General features: G+C 36.5%; 2 pseudogenes; one reads left to right on the forward strand and one right to left on the reverse strand.

Annotated features, from left to right (window-relative positions):
* The window catches only part of LOC132182264 (F-box/kelch-repeat protein At3g06240-like), a 76,997-nt pseudogene that overhangs the window by 36,801 nt on the left and 18,718 nt on the right, over window positions 1–21,478 (reverse strand).
* LOC132181802 (disease resistance protein Roq1-like) lies at window positions 726–6,788 on the forward strand (annotated as a pseudogene).

Consider the following 21,478-nt stretch of genomic DNA (forward strand, 5'->3'; position numbering starts at 1 on the left):
CTTAATCCAAGAAAAAGAGCCAACTTACATTGGCCAAATGGTGGTGGGGATGGTGAAGAGCAGCCACTTGGCCCACTCCTATAGGGTTAGAATATTGAATCAATGACTAGACCATTTTCATTTAATTTTTAATTTTTAGAGATAAGTGGTTAACAACTTAACATGATATTAGAAGAGGTTTTGAGCTTATATATTATCTATGTAATTCATAGTTCATTTTAATTAGATATTATATGTGTTAATTAGTTCTTACATATTAGGTAAGAATATTGTTATTTAAATGATTAAGTTCAACTTTTTATCTAAACTTTTAAAATAAGTAAGAATTTAAATAATAATAATAATCACAGCCTAATGAAATATTATTAAATGCATGTTCAGAAGGTAGGCTTCAAAAACATAGAGTTAAAGGTAGGATGACATTTTTCTTGCTTAATCTGATAAGGGGTGCAATTATTTTCTTGCTTTAATTAAAACAATGGACCCACTTGAACGTCACTTTTAACGCGTGACTTCTTCATGAAGACAGAAAGGAAGTTGCCCACGATAAGTTTTGCTCATTTTTTCTTTGACGCGTCACGTGTACGTTGGACTAGTATTCTTCTCATATTATGCAACGAGGAATCTACTGTTCTATTTACTTAATCAACTTGCTTTAGCTCTCCCTTCTGCAATTCCCATCTCAATTTTCTCCACCAAAACTAGTTCTCTTGCCAACTTCATCCATGGTCTTCATCGAAGCTTCATCATCTTCCTCTTCCTCCTCTTCCTTCACTTATCAATCGGGTTACGATGTGTTCTTGAGCTTTAGAGGTAAAGATACTCGAAACAATTTTACTTCTCATTTATACGCTGCTTTCAATCAGAAGGGAATCAACACCTACATAGATAATGCCCTTGAAAGGGGAGAGAACATTTCCCCAGCACTTCTCAAAGCTATTGAAGAGTCAAGAATTTCAGTCATTATACTCTCTCAAAACTATGCATCTTCTCCATGGTGCTTGGATGAACTTGCGATGATTCTTGAGTGTAAGGAAAGAAAGGGACAAATTGTTTTACCGGTGTTTTACAAGGTAGATCCATCAGAAGTACGACATCAAAGATATTGTTTTCAAGAAGCATTTCTCAAACATGAAGAAAGATTCAGAGATAATCAAATGAAGGTGCAGAGGTGGAAAACAGCCCTAAAAGAAGTGGCCAATTTGTCGGGGTGGGATTTAAAGAATTACAGGTATTTCTAATCGCCTTTTTATTTTATTTTATTTTATCATAAATAATTTTAAATTCCTTAAAACTTTAATTTACGTTAAGCTCATATTTTGAAAATTAATCATTTTTAACACAAAATGTAATTTTACATATTTTGTATTGGTAGGAATGAGCATGACCTTATTCAAGAAATCTTTGAAGGGGTGAATTCGATATTAGTGAAAGAGACATACTTTCAAGTTTCCAAGTATCCAGTTGGTATAGAGTCTCGTGTACAAGCTATGAAGTTGCTTTTAGATATAAAGAAGAAAGACAGTACATGCATGGTAGGAATTGTCGGAACTGGTGGAATTGGTAAGACAACTCTAGCTAAAGCCATCTACAACTCGATTGCTTCTCAGTTTGAAGGTAGTTGTTTTCTTGAAAACGTTAGAGAAACTTCCGAGCAAAAGGGCGGTTTGATCCATTTACAAAATAAACTTTTATCAAAGATTTTAGGAGGTCCAAGTCAAATGGTTGACAATGATGATCAAGGAGTTACTTTGATAGAGAAGAGGCTTCACCTAAAAATGATTCTTTTAGTTCTTGATGATGTGGATAAGTCAATCCAATTAGAAAAGTTAGCTGGAAAAAATGCTTGGTTCGGCTTAGGAAGTAGAATCATCATTACAACAAGAGATAAACATTTACTTCGTGCACATGATCAAGTTGAATCAATTTACCCGCTGAAGGAGTTGGATCACAATGAAGCTCTTCAGCTTTTTTGTTGGAATGCCTTCAAAAGTGACAAACCTAATGGTGGTTATGTTGAAGTCACAAAAGATGCAATACGTTATTGTGGAGGATTGCCATTAGCTTTAACAGTGCTAGCCTCGGCTCTAAAAGGTAGAAACATACTCTACTGGAAAAGCAAATTGGATGAATACAAAAGAATTCCAAACAATGATATCCAAAAAATACTTAAAATAAGTTTTGATGGATTGGATGAAAATGCGAAGAATATTTTCCTTGACATAGCGTGTTTCTTCAAAGGAAAGGATGTAAAATATGTTCGAAAAATGCTAGACGGTTGTGGTTTCTGCTCAAATACTGGTATCGATGAGCTAAAGGATAAGTGTTCATAACTGAGGATTGGAGATTGTTCACAATGCATGACTTGTTGCAAGAAATGGGTAGAGAAATTGTTAGACAAGAATCCAAAGAACCTGGCAAACGTAGTAGGTTATGGTTTCATGAAGATGTTCGTTCTGTCCTAGAAGGAAATACGGTATGAATTTTGTTAAAAATACCTTTAAATTTTAAATTTGTTTATGTTCCATTAGTTAAGCTACTAGAAAATATTGAGCTTTCTTACTCTCTCTTCTTCTTCTTTTTTCTTTTTTTTTTTTTTTTTGCATAAAAAAAGCTAAAAAGTTACATGCAAATATATTTACGTGGATGCATATATGTTCCTGAAAAGAATCTGATAAGTAGAGTGAATTTAATTTCAAAACTAAATTAAAATTATACCATAATTACATTGGACTGCGACTGTTTAATTGGTTGAGTTTTTTTAAAACCATCTGTAAAATTGTTTCCTGGAGAGTTAATTTATCAGCACCTCTCTTGAGATTTTGCAAAATATATAACAATTTTTCTTGAAGTTAGATGTTTATGGGACTTCAAGGGTTGGATATTCATGTAGAAATAGTGATAGTCTTAATAGAAGGAGAACATGTTTATGGGACTTCAAGGGTTAATCCCTCCTTGAGAAATGTTTTTTAAAAAATTCCAGTAAGAATTGTAAAGATTATAATGAACTTTTTTTCATAGTTTAAATAAGTTTTGGAAAATAATTTTCATTTATGAACCAAGCTCAGATACAACATTTTCAAAAAACGTGACCGCCACCAAATTAATTCTCAATTTTTTTTTCTGCTTTAAAACCGAAAATCATTTTCAAAACTTTACCAAATGGGCTGCCTCTCTCGATTTGTTATTCATTATACAATAACATGTAAATGAAACTTGACTAATAATATTACAAAAGAGCAGAACAAATGGAATGCTTTAATTAAGACGAAATAAATTACCAAATGCTTTTAATCAGTCTGATGATCAGTCACTCTAGGACATTCCAATAATAAAAATAAATTACTCATTTTGAAAATCTAAAAAAAAAAAAAAAGAAGCAATATACAAAGACAAAGCAGATGGATTAGAAGCTTCTTCCTTTTTACAAAGTAATAAATGCATATATCTATATATTTATATAAAATAAAAAATAGATATAAATTTTATCAAGACAAGAATTATAGTTCTAGCAAGTGTTAAAATATGGAGGACTTTATGTTATGATTTTGTTGGTATACTTAACTATACATTGTCTTCATAGGGAACCAAAAAAGTTGAGGGCATATTGATAAATTTGCCTGATCCAGACCTTATAGTACACTTGAGTCCTGAAACCTTCAAGAAGATGAAAAGGCTCAGATTGTTTATAAGCCGTAATGCAAGCTTTTCTGAACAGCCTAATATTTACTCTAATGAATTAAGAGTGATAGATTGGGCTAAGTATCCTGGAGAATTTTTTCCATCCAATTTTCATGGAAAGAACCTTGTGATTTTAAGAATGGCTCATAGTCGCATCAAGATATTGGAGGGAGTTCAGGTAAAAGTTTTATTTTAATATTTGTATTTTTAAAGTTTGTTGTAACTTCTTTCAAAGTTTAAACTAATTTATTTCACTTTTTTCTTGTCAGGATTTCCAAAACTTGACAACTATGGATTTTTATTACTGTAAATTCCTTGAAAAAATCCCTGATGTTTCAAGGATCCCAAATTTAAAGTCGTTGAAACTTGTTGGTTGCGAAAATCTAGTTAAGGTTCATAAATCTGTTGGATTCCTTGATCAGCTCGTTGAGTTGCTCATTATATTTTGCTCTAATCTTAGAAGTTTTCCAAAAATGTTCAAGTTGAGATCTCTAAAATATCTCAAATTTTTTGGTTGTTCAATGATTAAGAACTTTCCTGAAATTGAGTGTCGAATGGAATGTTTAGAGAATATCTACTGTTATGATACTGGTATAGAAGAACTGCCTTCATCCGTTGGCTACCTTGTTGGACTTAAAAAATTGCATCTAGGCAATTCCCAAAACCTTAAGGATCTTCTGCGTCAAATGCAACATTTAGAGGAACTTTCTCTAGATGATTGTTATAGGTTAAAAGAACTCCCTTCATCCATAGGGTACTTGGGTGGGATAGAGGAATTAAATCTATACTATTGCACAATGCTAACGAATTTTTCAGACTCAAATTTCTTAAGGGCACTTGGTTGTGGCTTCACGTTGCACTATTTAAATCTAATAGGGAGTGGTATTGTTACCCTTCCTCGATGTATCGAAAGTTTTGTTGGATTGAAGTTCCTTTATTTGGATGAATGCAAGCAACTTCGAGAAATTCTAGGACTTCCACCAAATGTAGAAATAGTGAACGCCAGTGAGTGTGTGTCATTGGAAATATTTTTAGAAGGAAGTAGAAGATCTCAATTGTTTAATACGGAGGATCCACCGGTGCCTGTGGGGGTTGGAACAGAAATTCCAGGACAACAATCATTGAGAGAGCTAGATTTATCAGGTAGCGCTATTGCTAGCCTTCCTACATGGTTCAACAGATTTGTCAGATTGGAGAAGCTTGACTTGAAAAATTGCAAGCAACTTCGAGAAATTCCAGGACTCCCACCAAGTTTGAGAAAACTGTCTACTTGCAATTGCTTGTCATTGGAAGTATTTTTAGAAGAAGCTAGAAGATGTCAATTGTTTAATACATGTGTCCCACTAGATCATTTGCGGGTTGAAACGGTATCTTCGGCAGTGCAACCTTTGGAACAAAAGTTTCAACTTGAATACCCTTTCAACAGTTTGGAATTTTTAGATCTAAGTGGTACCAGTATTGTTAGCATTCCTACATTGTTTAACAGATTTGTTCGATTGAGATATCTTAGGCTGTATCATTGCAAGCAACTTCGAGAAGTTCTAGAGCTTCCACAAAATATAGAATATGTAGAATTGGGTGGATGCACGTCATTGGAAAGACTTCCATTTAATAATATATACGATTTACCAAAGCTTTGGTGGATTGACTTCTCCGATTGCCCTGAACATATAGGGAATGATGTGCAAAATCAATTATTCAGTGAGGTATCTCTCTCTCTCACATATATGTACATTTTAGTGCGTGTCTTGATTTGTAGGTTGTATCACTGAAAATTTGTCATATCCATGTAACAGGGACATCCTAATCCTAATGTCCGTGAATTTGAGTGTATATATCCGGGAAATAGGATTCCAGATTGCTTCCACTATTGTAAAGAGGTTTCAAATACTAATTTGTGTGAAATAGATATCAATGGGCCTGTACATTTGGATTCAGAGAATACAACATTTGCTTTCTTTGCTGTTATTGGAGTGAGGGATGCACAACTTGAACGTTCTTTTCGGTTTGATGTCGAAGTCTCCAATATTAATGGTCAACTATTCTATTCTCGTTTCTCTTATGCCAGGTCAAATTGTGTATGGTTTAACACAAGTTCATACCATTCTCAGCTAAAGACGGATAATTTTCGAGTTAAATTTGAGTTCACAAATCCTTCAGCGTTCTTTAAAAGTTGTGGATTTCATATAGAACAAAGATATGAAGAGAAATCTAAATGTTTAATGGATGGTGTTCAACTTTCTAAGAGACGCCATGATGATGATGGCAACTTAGAATCCAATTTGTACCCACAACAAAAGAGGCATTCTTCGCTCCAGAAAACTTTGTAGCTGCTGAGATCTGAGAATAAAATGATACCGAATATTGTAAATAATCTCAAGCAAAGTCCAGAAGGTAAGACATGAAATGCTTCTCAGCACCCTTGTGGTGGACTCTACCAACATGGCAAACTCGTCCTTCATTGTGTACTCTGGCTTTTGCTAAGGAGTTTCAGATGTAGAGGATATGCCTCTTGGTGAATCGCAATTACATCAATCAAATCACTCCTAGAACTTGGGTTATAATTAATAAGGTAAGTGCTTCACATATTACACATAATATTGCTTCTTACCCCTTGAAATTTAAAGCTTGGTGTAGAAATTAATATTGGTTTATTTGAGGGACTAGTTCCTGCTTTTAAGGTTTTTTGCTTTATTATTTTTGTGGCATATTTGAGGATTTCATTTTGCTTTGGGTTTGTGTATTATGCAGGATTTACGTAATGTGGCAGGCTCTTCACATGCTGCAAATTTCATGTTAGTGGTGTTACTCTCCATAGCCTCTCCTAATAATTCTTTTTTGTTAAGTGTGTTTAATGTTAAATTTTCCAAGTGATTGTAATTGAATTTTGTGGCAAGAAACTGACTTGCAATTCTTAGTTAAATGTTTAGCAATTCTAAATCCGGTCATAATTTCTTTCTGTCATGGAGTATGCCACCTTAATGAGACTAAAATTACAATTAGTAATGGCTACTTCTCTGTTTTCTTGTTTTATTTGTTTTAGTATTATGCAATTTTGTAATCATGGCCATGCTCTTTTGTAAGATTGGAATTGACAAAATTCAAAGATTTGGTCCTTCATGCAATTTTGCTTAATTAGTTCTTGGATGAAAATTTAGTTTTTGAGGCCTTCTAGCTTAGGGATAAAGTTTAGATGAACATAAACTTTGTTAAAATTAGAGGAAACTTCACTAAGGACCCTCAAACTTCCACTCGTTTTGAAATACCCTCCTTGAACTTCAAAATCTCTCAATTTAGTCCCCTGAACTTTCAATTGCTTTCAATTTAGACTCCTCCGTCAGATTTTAAACGTCACATGACATTTATACTCCTGACTTTTGTATAAAATTCCAATTTCTAAAACGTTTTTTTATTTTAAAAAAAAAAAAAAAAAATCAGGGATACTTTGGTCTTTTTTTGAATTTTTAACAGCTAAAATTAACGGAATGGTCCAAATTGAGAGCAATTGAAAGCTTAGGGGACTGAATTGATAGATTTTAAAGTTCAGGGGGGGTATTTCAAAACGGGTGAAAGTTTGAGGGTCTTTAGTGAAGTTTCCCCTTAAAATTATTCTTTTCCTTCAAGGTTTAGTTAAGTTTTTCACATATTTGCTTTTTTTTCTGTCTTTCTTTCGTTCTTTTTCTCCATTTTTTCTTAAAATCAAGTAACTAGAAAGAGAAAATCAGTTGTTCTAGCATAAAAGCTTGATCATAGTGTCACTATGAAATCATTGATAAAGGATCCTAGTATCTATTGGTTTTTTTTTTTTTTTTTTTTTTGAGATTGATAAGTAAATACATAGTTGAAGAATTTTGGTATCATGATCTCACTTTGTATCCTATTCTTACTCGGAAAGGAAGTGCTATTCCTTTGAATCATGATCTTCGATCATGTTGCTACACGTCCTTAGAGATTGCCACAGCTCTATTTTCATTGTCCATAGATTCTACTCTTAACAGTTTTTTCATGAAGGCGGCATCTGGATTTTTAAGGAAACTATTAATATTTTCTCTCGTTTTAGTGATAGCTTAATTGACAATGACTGAGCTCACCCTGGTGCAAGATTAAGTTCATGAATCTAATGCACTCATCAGCAGAAAAATCTCATAGACAAGGCCAAGAGTGTTGTGAGAACAACCAAAACAAAATACAAAACGTACAGAAACAACCGCAATCTTTCGTGTCAGAGGTTTGACTATTTTTGCACAGAAAGAAGTTTTTCCCCCCTTTGTTCCACATTCTCTACTATTAAAGTTTTATATGAGCATGGATATTTGCTTGGTATTCCCATTTTGATTGTTCAATTTACTGTTTGATGTGAAACCTTTTAGTATAGAACTTAACAATTTAGAATTAGCAGGTTTTTAGAGGGAAAATTTTGTTTATGGATGCAATACTTGTTGGGGATGTTCCAAATGGAACCACTGCCGGTTTTGTAAATACACAATGTGCTTCAGGTTGGACTATTTTTTCCAACTCAAATGGCTTCAACTCTATGAAAATATATGGCAACCCTGCTTATAAATTTTCAAAGTCAATTCCTCATATTACACCTATCAGAACACTGAACAATTGGTACTTCATTTTTTAAGCAACCTCATTAAAAGTTCATAGTAATTTTGAAGTTTCATGGTATTTATGTGTGTGTATTGCATTACTGCTCTGCCTATCTGATTCGTTGGGGCCCCATTTCTTTAAATCGTTTACTACCTTATTAGTTGCTGGTAGAGAATTCTATTGTGGGTTTTCATGGGTTTCATTGGTGGCAATGATTTTCTTTTTTTTTTTCTTTTTTTTTTTCAATAAGCTAACTTTGGAACAAATAAGAAGCTTCCATTCCTTAGGTGGTCTGTCTTTTCAAATGGTTTCTTGCTTTTAGCCATGTTGGTTTCACAACCTGGTTCATTCACTTGAGCATTTTTATTACCGATTTTATTACCCTTTGAAATTAATATTGCTTCATTTGAGGGACTAGTTGTTTTTTGCTTTATTATTTTTGTGATAAATTCGTCAGCAATGATAAACAAATCCTGGCATATTTCAGGATTTCCTTTTGCTCAGGGTTTGTATGTTATGCAGGATTTGCATAATGTGGAAAGAAAGTCAGATGCTGTAAATTTCACTTCAAATTTCACTTCAAATTTCATGTTAGTGGTGTTACTCTCCATAACCTCTCAATTATTCTTTTTTGTAAAGTGTTAAGGTAAAACTTTCCTAGTGATTTTAATTGAATTTTGTGGCAAGGAACTGACATGTGATTCTTAATTAAATGTTTAGCAACTCTAAATCCTATAGTAATATTTTCTTTCTGTCATGTAGTAAGCCATCTTAGTAAGACTCAAATTACAATTAGTAATGGTAAGCCATCTTTGTAAGACCCAAATTACAATTAGTAATGGCTACTTCTCTGTTTTCTTGTTGTATTTGTGTAAATATTATGCTAAGGCATTTCTTAATGGTGGCCATGCTCTTTTGTAATATTGGAATTGACCCCATTCAAATATTTGGTCATTCGTGCAATTTTGCTTAATGAGTTGATGAAACCTTAGTTTTTGAGGCCTTAGGGCTTAGGGACAAAGTTTAGATGAACATAAACTTTGCTAAAATTATTCTTCTACTACAAGGTTTAGTTATATTTTTCGCATATTTTCTTGTTTCATTCTTTCTTTCTTTCTTTTTCTCTATTTTTCTTTTAAATCAAGCACAAATAGAAAGAGAAAATTTAGTTTCTAACATAAAAGCGTGATCATAAAAGGTTGATCATAGTGTGTCACTATGAACAAATAGAGAAAAGATCCTAGTATCTATCGGTGGGTTTTCTTTTTTATTCTTTTTCCATGATCTGACATACATGAGTAAGAAAGTAGTTAAATATAAATAGTCCTTGTTCCATTAGAGGGTGTTTAAGCAAGGACCCAATAAATTGGCTATTAAAAGATTTGATAAGGAAATTTAGGAATTTTACTCACAAGAATATTTTCATGCTTGTGAATAACTCTCTTCTTACTTCTTTTTCTACTTTTTTTTTTTTTTTAATTAAATAAAAAGGAATTCTAAGATATGAAGAATGACATTTTTTGATTGAAGTTGGTAGTGCTATGTAAGGTTTTCTGATGGAGACAAGAAGAATTGAGCAGATCATATATATGAAAAGAATGCAGAGGTACAAAGAGTTGCACTAAGGGCTAAGGGCTTTCAGAAGTGCATATTACAAAGCTATCCAAACCAAAGTTGTGCTCCATTTTCTTATGCCATGTGAAGCTAAAAGATGGTTTGAAACACAGCTTTCTAAAGCACATACTCCCCTGTCTCTATCCCATTTGGTGACGTGTTAAAGTTGACACGTTACCACTTTGGTGACGTGTCACATTGGTGACAGATTTGACACGTCACCAAAGTTTGCCAAAATAAAATAAAAAAATTTGCTACCCATACTTATTTTTCAAATTTCTCGGGAGCATTGTACCCGAATTTAGGAGTCGCCGCATCTGATATACGAGTTACACATCTACAACAACTACATTAACTATCCATAAAGAGAACTATCAATTATCCTTCAACTATCAAAAATAATTGAGATTGAAAAACATTTGTTAACAAACAAATAAAACTGTCTCTATACATCAACATTGTTAATAAACAAATAGATCCAACAATACATAAAAAATGTACAACTTAATTTATTCCCGAATACAACAGCAAAACACTCCAACCAAATCCGAGTCAACACCATCATGGCCACCCGACTTCTCCGCACTAACTATAAATGATAAAACAAACAATCAATCAGCAAACATAATAGAACCTTATCAAGTCCTAAGCGTTGAGCAACGTCAAAGTATACGAAGGTCATCATACTCAACAATATTCAGGCTTAACAAATCTATAAACGGCGCACTCGTCTCAACTTCAACATATCTACACTACGAACACACACACACACACACACACACACACACACACACACCCACACACACACACACACACACACACACACACACACATATATGTATGTATGTTCATTCAATGGACTAAATTAAAACAAAATAAGGCAGCCAACCCAAACAGCTTCAAAAAGTATGGTAAGATTAAATATGTAAAGCTCCAACCAGCAGCCACCACGAAACCAACCAAGAACAACCAAGTTCCAATGGTAATCCATACAAAAACACAAACACAAATTTAAGTGGTGCACATATACGTACTGGGATGCTGAACCACAGGAACAATGTCGTCCTAAACGAGACTTTTGTCCAGCCGGAGTCCGTTGTTGGTCTTCATTGTGATTGTCGTCCTCAGCTTCTACTCTTACGTCCTCTACACATATTATGTTGCAAATGTGTTATACACATGCATGTGTGGTAGATAGATATGCACTAAGTGTGATTATCAAACAATTATTAATTGTTAAAATAATTGTCATATCAAAAGATGATCATGTTAATAAAAGAGAAACAAAAATAATAAAGAATATAGCTTTACCTGATCGGCTATCTACTGAGGATCTCACAATAACACGGGCTAGGGACTCTGAGTCGTGCGAAGCCCTAACATTAGTCATCGCCGGCTTGGAGTTAACCTCTCTTGAGCCCTCAAGCACACGAAAACGGGCCTCATACGCCACCAATTGGATAGCCATCTACTCAGTAACATGCGAGGTAACCTGTGCAATAACCTTTCAAATAATCTTCTCTTTCTAGTGTGCCAACATCGCATTCATTTGCTCCTTCTGTGCATCCAGTTGTGTCCTGTGTTGCTCCCTTTCAGATTCAATTGCTCTTTCAAGGTCATCACGCGAGACCATCAAGCTTCCAAGGTTCTGTGACCATACTTGGGACGGTGTATAATACGAATAGATGCTGCCACGCACAAGTAGAATATTTTTACCATCCTTGCTCACAATCTTCTTCAACGTGATTCACCTTTACCGGATCCTTCCGATAGACTTCTCAATCAAGCACTATGAAACTAACAATAATCCTCTAAGAGGAATAATCAGGCTCACACAGATTTTCTCTCTAAGCACAGCCTCTCACGAAACCTAGGGTATAATTTCATACATCTCTCTCTATAAAGATGTATATATACCCCCGACAAAACCCTAGACCTGACACACTAAAAATCACATTTTGGGGCGTAAAACTTACAGATAGGTTAATGGGCTGTTCGGATAGGGCTTTACGGACCAGAAACTGAGTTTCTGGAACTGCTGTCTGGACAGGGCCTACAGAGAGTGAAAATTGCATTTTGGAACTTCTGACGGGCCTTAATCAACAACTCCGATCGATGAGTGTTTGTGGTCCAATTGAGCTGAAACTTTGTAATCATGTTCATGACACGTGAATCCTCATTGTGAACGGTGGAGATTTGATTCTAAGAATTTTATATCAGTGTTTGAGCCCATGGACAATAACCTCTACATTTTGGAACCGAATTAAGCCAACAAAAATACTAACAATTTTTAATATTATTGGTATGATTACCAAAACATATGATTTCAAATAAAAAGTATAAAATAAAATTAAAAAAAAAATACATGAATTACAATTTAAAAAATTAGTAGGAATATTTAATATTTTTAGTGTGATATCTTTTGAAAAAAAAACATATCAACACTTTGGTAATCCGTTTCCAATTTCCTAGCACCAAATCCTATATATTGTTAACAAAAAATTAAAATTAAAAAAAAAAAAAAAAACCCTATATATATATATATATATATATATATATATATATATATAGAGAGAGAGAGAGAGAGAGAGAGAGAGGGAGGGAGAAATACTTGGAGAGAGAAAAAAAGTTGTGTTTTTTTTTTTTTTTTGAGAATCCTAAACCTACTAATATACATATTAAATTGACTAAATTAATAGGTAATAATTTGATTTATATTATTTATTTCCTTATTTGATTCAGACATTAATAATACTTAATTTATTGAATAATTTATATATGGAAAACTTTTGAAATATAATTAACGCAATTAATTACGTTAACTAATTACCGGTTTTTTAAGTAAAAACCGGTTAAAAAATTATACCTTAAAAAACTGATTTAGCCTTTAAAAAAAATTGATTCACGCCACATGTCACAATTTTAGACTACCTCTAAAAAGTGATTTGGCTATTATATATATCGTGCCACATGTCACAATTTTAAACTACCTCTAAAAAGTGATTTCACTATTATATATATAATAATATGGACTTGGCTTACCTGTGGTAGAACAAACTACCGCATATCCATTGAGATTTCTTTTCTAATAACGTAAGTAAAAAGAAAAAAACACGTCAAATCTCACGCTTAACTCCCGTCAATTTCTTTTGTTTTTTTCTACCCAAACCCCAAGCCGTCTTCTCTCTTTTCTCACCATACCCAAAATCAAATATTGCACTGCTTGTCCTCTACACCTCTGCAGCGTTCTTCTGAAGTTTATCTCCGATAAGAAGACTATGAAAGTATTTTGAAGCTCCTTGAGGATGAAACACCATTTACAATGCAAGTTTTCTTCCTCGGGGGAGTAGAAACCCCAATTCTCTTCTGCAACAAAGCCTTTCAAACTCCTTCTAGAAGAGTTGAATCCGAAAATCATGACATCTACTAGATTAAAACTGTTGAAGCAGTTTCTAGTATGGTGAACTTGAGGGAATCCAAGTCTCCGAGCTATGCCTTTCGTTGTTCACCTTTCTGTAAACCTGCAAAACTAAAGCATGCATTAAGAGGATGCGCTGGGTGTTGGCCGGCGGTTCCTCCTCCGATGCTTAAGTCAATATGTATATAAGCTTAGTATGCATCTTAGTGGTCCCTCATACCTTCGGGATGGGGCCTTTTATAGCTGAGCATGCAGAGGTGGTTATGATGGCCGAGCAGAGGATCCGGGATTTCAGCGTAACGGCTAGAAGAGTTAATATTTGTGTCTCGTTTCCTTATGATCGGTAAGAGGCCATTACATATGTTGACAAGATTCCGAGGATGGCATGTATATGTGAGGTGTCTTTAAGAGTAGGATCATAACTGTCCCGGTGATCTTGCTATGTGCGAGTTGTCTATGTAGCCGAGCTTTGTCCTTGATATGATAGATGCATCTGGATGTTAAGTGCAGGAGGTTCATTGTGGCCACATACTTGGACTTTTGGCCGTCCAAGAGTGTAGGGGACGACGTCGTATCCATGGCTTTGTGTTGGGCGTGTTTGGTAAGCCCATTTGGATGCCCGGGCTTTCTTGGGCCCACAAGCCTTTGACCCGTGGGCTCGGGTGATGGGTTTATGTGTAACAGTTACCCCCCCAAATTCCTTCTGCTGAGACTTCGGGAGGAGAGAATTCAAACTCTCGATCTTCTGGCGGTGTTCTTTTTCCGAGGGTAGACCGTTCAAGTGTCTTTCCCTGCTCGGTTCCCTGTAGCCGTTTTTCATGTCATCTTAGCCATTTATGGAACCTAACATCCGCACGTCCCGGATATTTCGAAATCTGTTGCAATCTTGCGATTTTCAAATCTTTTGTCTCTATCCACGTAAATGTGCCGTTGTTTGTCCACGTGTTCTTCTAAACGTGGTTCGAAAACTGACGAAACAGATATCGATGTGTGAACGGTGCCTTTGGTTGCGTTTTTTGAAGGGAAAGCTGACTTGAGTCTCTTCGGTTCAGGCGCGACTGCGGGCTCATGATGTCCTTGCATTAAATGCCTTGCGCCTTGTCCGAGGTTTCCCATTCTATAAAGATTTCGCCGTCGACCTTCATTTGTTAAGCGATCTAGATTTCCATTCATTTCTTAGAAACTTTCAATACAGGTTGACGAGATCGTCGATGAGCAATCATCGGAGACTCCTCTGACTCGCCGCTTAGGCGGCTCTTTAGCCAGAGTGCGTCCGGTTGGTGAAGCGTCTCCTTCATCCATGCGCCTAGACTTCATGCATCGGCAAAGATCCTATTTCTCAATGGAGGCCGAGAGGGTGCTCCACCACAACTACGACATTCCCTCGTCGGTTTCACTATATTTTCCAAATGACTCTACCAAAATGGTTGGCGGTCCTGGAGAAATCTGTGTTCATGAACGTATGTTCATGGCAGGAGTTCGCCTACCCTTTTCTCCCATAGTGAGGGAAATGTTATCTTTCCTAGGGGTGGCCCCTATACAACTTATGCCAAATGGCTGGCGTTATTTCATGGCCACAATTCTGTTGTGGCCCTCTGTATTTCTGGGAAAAATCTTGTCGATCCCCAAATTTTTAAACATATTTGGGGAAGAACCAATTTATCGAGCTCTAGAAGACCTTCTCCAACAACAAGCATTGGGGGGAGCAGTTTTTTTACATATCCGAAGCCTGGGAGGCGTCAGCGTTCGAGGTTCTCCCCTTGTAGCATTCTATTCCCCGAGAATGGGGAGTCTCCTGAGAAAGCTGTAAGTGTTTTCGGTTCTTCCTCTCTTCTTCTTTATCCTGATTTACACGTCCTTACTTCCCTTTCCTTTGTAGGGAAGGAATGCCCTGCGCTGAACCTGGAGTAGCAAGGCCAAGTTGACAACATCCTGGAGTATTCTCAGTTTCCCGAGAATGCAGATCGGATGCTTTTTGGTAACATCATTACTGATTTTGCTCTTCGTGAGTGTCTGGGGTACTAGATTTCGGAGGACAAGATTGTCTAGGATCCTCAGGGGAACCCTAAGAGACCAAATCCAACTGGTGACAAGGTGGTTTTGAAGTCGCCTGCTCGGCCCCCAAGCAAGAAGAGTCGAGCGCACAAGAATGTCTCCTCTTCGGGTAAGCCGGCTATAACCGTGGTGTCTGCTTCAAGGGATTCAGATCCAGCTTCTAAGCCATCGGATCCCCATGTTCAGGGCCAAGTTTCGTCAGCACCAGTGTTTACGAAGGCTGATAGAGGAAAAGCGCCCCTAGAACCGCTTTCGAAGAATAGGCGTGCGGACAAATCGAGGGATCTCCTGGACGTGTTGTCTTTTGTTCTGTCTGATTCCATACCGATAACTTTTGTTCCTCGCGGCTCAAACGAGGCTTTAGAGCTCGTTTCTGTAATGGAAGCTGCTCCTCTCCACATAGTACCCTTGGAGGCGCGACCTCGGGAGCCGAGAGAGCCAATGGCCACTCATCGTGAGACCCATACTACATCACCTTTTGAGGATAGGCTTGTAGACCCCCTTGGTTGAGCCATCCGACCAGGCTCCCATAGATCTTGGACAACCACTTAGGGGGCATTCCTGGAGGAGTTCACCGATTATTAGATCTTTGGCCACGGGTTTGGTGGGAAACCCTTTATCGGCCTTCACTAGCCTGGTTCCAGCGGGCTATACTCGAGGAGAGAGTCGGCTTACTCCAAAGATGTTTGTGGACAAGTTGATCCATTGTCATTATTCAGTAAGTTGTTTACATTTCCTCATTGTTTCCCTTTTTCGAGTACCTTTGTTGTTTCTGATTCCTTTCCTGTAGTACTCCACTCTTGTTAAGTGCTAAAATATTCACATTTTCAGGACTTAACTTGCATGTTTTAATTTGGTTTTAGTTAATTAGGTCATTTTAATTCCTTTATGTGTTTTCCATACTTTTGTAGGCTTTTGAAAGAAAATGAAGTAAATCTAAAAGATTTAGGCTCAAAGAGAGAAAATGGGAAAAATGGGAGCCCCTAACATTGCGATCAATCACAGGTTCCATGTGATTGAGCCCAGTACCAGAAGACAAATCATGAAGCAGGCCACGAGTGCTCGAGCGCACAATAGAAGAGGCTCGATCACAGAATTGCGATCGAGCGCACACAGGTTGCGATCGATTGCACCCGTACGCAGGAGACACATTACAGTTGCGGCCAGATTTTCATTCTTTCCATAATAAGGTTTTCCAACTCCCAATTGTAATAGGTTTTGAAACCCTACGAAATTCTTAGGTTTACTAGTTTGTCAAGGACTTCTAAAACCTATAAATAGACCCTTAAGTCTCTAGAGCAGGGGACTTTGAGAAGGAGAAGAATTGGAGCTCTTCTAGTTCAAGTTTCGGGTTTATTCTTTTCCTTTCTTTTCTTTTCTTTTCTTTTATTTGATGAAGATGTTTAACATCAACTTTATGTGTAGCTAATTTATTTAGTAGGGCTAGATTAAAGCCCCAGTTATGTTTAGTTAATATTTCAATATTGGCGCCTTTGTAATGATCTTGTTGTGCTATTTAACTTGATTAATACATGCTTGCATGAATTCCTCATATGTGTGTGCCTGATCAATATATGCATGTGGTATGGACTAGTTAGTTAAATCAATTTGTTTGGCCGAGTCCTGGATTTAATAAAAGTAACAAAAGAATCCACACCACAGTTCTTGGGTTAATCAACATGGGGAACCGGGAGTATACGCCCATGCCCTAGGCTTCATGTGTTTGTCAATTTTCATAGAGTATATGCTTTCCTAAAGAACAACTTAGTATACACTATGCTAAATAACTTAGAAAAGAAAAGAGTTAGAGTATACGTCATGCCTAACACGTTGCTTAGGGAAATCTATAGCTTAAGGAGTATATACCATGCCCTTAGGTTGACAAACATTAGATATGCATAACATGATCAAAGCATTGGCATATTGTTATATTAGCTGAATATAATTAGTGGTGGATATCAAAGCCCTACCTTTTATTATCATCACTTAAACAATCAATCTTTGTTTTACTTAAGGAATTTATTTTTAAGCAAAATTTAGCAATCCTCATGGGAATAATCCTGTACTTGCACCATATACTACTATGTTGACCTTGTGCACTTGCGATAAAACATACAATTATTTACCTATTAATTTAGGTAAATATTTGGACAACAAGTTTTTGACGCCATTGCCAGCGATTGTTTGATTTTGTTTGATTTTTTTTTTTCTTTTAATTTCTTTTTGCTTTAAATTTTTCTGTTTTTCTAGTCTTTTCCGCAATTTCTGTGCCTCTGGAGGTGCACTCGAGTGTCCAACCAGGGCGATCGAGCGCACCAGTAAGATCGATCGCACATCCAGAGAGCAGCACAGTACTGCGATAATTATAGATCTGATTTTTTTCTTTTTTTTTATGCAAAGTCAGTTGAGTCTGCATCTTCATAAGTTTTATTTTTAATTTGTTTTTATTTTTCCTTTTTATTTTAATCTTTTGTTATTTTTACCTTCACACATGTGGGGCGGCACTCCGATGCGCCGTAGACCATGTTCATGCTGCCACAACCCTTATCACAGTGTTAGAGAATGTCCTACATTGTGGCAAATTTCTAACCAATACATGAATGCAACATTCTCTAGACCCGGGAACAGTCGCTATTTTGATTCCTGTAACCCAACATGGAGCGAACAGTCCAATCTTTAATGGCAAGCTCAAGCTCCTAGAAATCATTCATATTCCTCTCAATCGGATCCACCACTACAAGATCAGCTGGATGCCATTCAAAAGGCATTAAATATACTTGTACAATCCATGGCTAGTCGAAACATCTCTCCTATTCAGCCAGCCACCCAACTCCAGGTATGTGACACATGTTCTCGTTTTGATCATTCTACTGAAACGTGTCCTTTGTATTTATCTGCAAATCAGGAGAAAGAGTCAAAGCTGAATAGACTGAAAAGTATGATACATACCTTGGTGACTTCACAACAGCAATTGATGACTAATCAAGAACAAATCAATACAAGGATCGATCAAGCCATTCAAAGACTGGAAGTACAAATGGAAAAATTGGCCAGGGAGCTGAGGGCATCTCCCATCAACTGGCATCAACAATACGAAGAAGAAGAGTGTCAAAGTCAGTTGATGGAAAATCCCAATGGACAATACATGGAGGAAGAGTGCACCTACTATCATGAGCAAGCTGTCTCATTGAGGAGTGAAGACGTGGCTGAAAATCAAGTGGACGAGTGGAAAGAGGAGCAAACCGAAGATCCACAAGAGCCACATCAGGAAAAAGAAGAGAGCACTGAGATTGTTTCACCATTAGCTCTTATTCCTGAAACACCAAGAGGCCAAGAGAGAAGTCTGTTAGAGCTACCACATGAGCAAATTGAGAACATCAAGATAGAGAAGTCCCCTGAGTTTCCTTCTTACTATATTCCAGTTCATGATTCCCCACCGGATGAGCAACTGTTTGAGAAAACTCAGAGTGGTCCCCCCCGATCTAGAAACACTCGGAATCATCTTGCAGCAGAAAAGATTCATTCCCTTTGGTGCAAGGGATGGAAAGATTGGTGCTTCAAGTTTAAAGTACCACCATCAGGTTGAAGACGTTAAACTTAGCGCTCATGGGAGGCCCCCCATAGCATATCCTTTTTATTTTGTTGTTTGTTTTATTTTATTTTGTTTTATTTATATTTTGTTCTTGTTTTCCTTTGTGTTTTATTTTACTTTAATTGTTTTAATGTTTCGAGTCCTTGGTCAATTTTGTTACATTCTGTTACTGTGATTGAGCGCACCGTGAGTGCGATCGAGAGTAGTAACCAACTTTTGGTTGCATTGCATTCTGTCAGTGCGATCAAGCGCACCATGTGTGCGTTCGAGCGCACATCACCAAAACACGCACTCCACTACGCGAGTGCGATCAAGCGCACCATGCATGCGATCGAGCACACTCGGGCAGCAGGCCACATGACCTATTTTGGGTCACTTTCCCCCATTCCCCACATCCTTTTCTTCCCTACGCTGTACACACTCCATCACCGCACATCACCTCTACCGGCACACGACCCCTTATCCCTTACTTCCACCGGTCTTCAACCACCACCTCACCGCACCTCCACAACACCACCACACAACCACACAACCCGTTTTCCCTTCACACAACACATCATACACCCAACTCCTACTCCCCCAACTTCCATTTTTACATAATTTTTGCAAAGTGTGAGTGTTTCACCACCCACATTTGCATCTTTGTGGTTGGGTTTTCATCTTTAGCAGGAGGTTTTGGGTAGTCGTTGCCATACCTGAGCAACCTTGGTCATCACAGTGCACATCAGGTGTTCAACAAAATTCTCGAACCGAGCATCTTCTTCGGGATAGCTTTGAGCAGGAACCACAGTTTGGCTGAAGACGTTAAACTTAGCGCTCATGGGAGGCACTTCATAGTTATCTCATTATTTTATTTTTGTCTTTGTGTATTTTCATTTCATCTTTTTATCTTTAGTTTTGTTTCCTTTTACTTGTTTTTGTGTTTTCTTGTTTTGCAGGGAGAAGTGTGCTTCAATTCAAGTTTGGGGGTGTGCAATGAGCCATGCTATTTCTAACAGTTCGTCCATCTCCCGGGTAAATTCTTTCCATATTATACACACATTGGGGACAATGTGTAATTTAAGTTTGGGGGTATGGGGGACACTTTACACACACTTTGTCCCAGTTTTATTTTATTTTTATTTGTGAAAAATCAAAAAGAAAAAAATATATACATATTCATGTTTGTCTTAAAATTATGGTTGATCTTAAAAATTGGGATTTGATTTCATTGGTGAGCTTAAAATTTTGAACACATGATCTGATAATTGAGTTTTTTAGTTTGGTTACTTGCTTAGGACAGTTGAGATTTCACATGTTTGATTTGATCTTACACAAGCATATTAGCACATAATTTGTGTGGTATGACATGAAGTCTGATGTCTGTGTTTTTATGTCTTGGGTGAAACTGGATAATTTATTAAATGGATACTTTGGCATATTCGTAAAAAAATAATAATAATAATAATAATAGAAAAAAAAAAAAAAAAGGAGATATAAATAAAAGATCATAGATAAGCTTTTCACTTAGTAACTGGATCTCTTGTCTCAAAGCATTGAGTGTTCACGTCAAAAGGTGAAAATTTTGGATTTGATCAATGCCATGTTTATTTGGTTTGGTAGCCTCTTTGACTCGAGTTAGTAGGTCCTTAGGGGTGTCTCTACACCTAATGCCCTAAAACCATCTGGTTTGGGAGTCATTGACTTAACACTCGCTACAATGGTCAATTAGAAAGTTTAAGGGAACCGAACATTGCACAACCTGACCAAAAAAAAAAAAAAAAAAGAGAGAGAAAGGAAAAAAAAATGCCATGGTTGTTCATTCTAATAGGGATTCTAGTGAATTTTGAGATATGGAGACATTACATATTGGAAAGATTTGGAAGCCTCATAATTTTGTACTAATTCACTGTACACAAATTTCAAACTTATGATGATTTAGCATGCCCTTTGTAAGTAATTGCACTTTGAGATTCCAATTCATTGTGAAGATGGAGTTCATCTTTTTAAGCTTGCTAATGAATAAAAATCATGATCTTGAAGTGATGCTTTAATTTTGAGATAACATGAACTGTGCATGATGTTTGTGGGTAGCATTTTTGGAAAACCCTCACGAGACTTCACTCATCCTCTAGGGAATTCCTAGAGGTTTAAAATTCTTGTTGCATATGCTAAATGCAATCGTATATCCCACGAAAGATGGATTTATCTTATTATTTTTAGTTTTTCATTTAATTGTTAGCTTTGTATTGCTAAGGGACTAGCAATATGTAAGTTTGGAGGTGTGTTAAGTGCTACAATATTCATATTTTCAGCCCTTAACTTGCATGCATTAATCCTTTGGTTTTAGTTAATTAGGTCATTTTAATTCCTTTTTGCGTTTTCCATACTTTTGTAGGCTTTTGGAAGAAAATGAAGTAAATCTGAAAGATTTGGGCTTAAAGAGAGAAAATGGGAAAAATTGGAGCCCCTGACACTGCGATCGATCACAGGTTTCCCGCGATCGAGCGCAGTACTAGAAGACAAAGCATGAAGCAGGCCAC

The sequence above is a fragment of the Corylus avellana genome, chromosome 5 (genome assembly GCF_965113065.1).
Source record: "Corylus avellana chromosome 5, dhCorAvel1.hap1.2, whole genome shotgun sequence".
In the NCBI taxonomy this organism is placed as follows: Eukaryota; Viridiplantae; Streptophyta; class Magnoliopsida; order Fagales; family Betulaceae; genus Corylus; species Corylus avellana.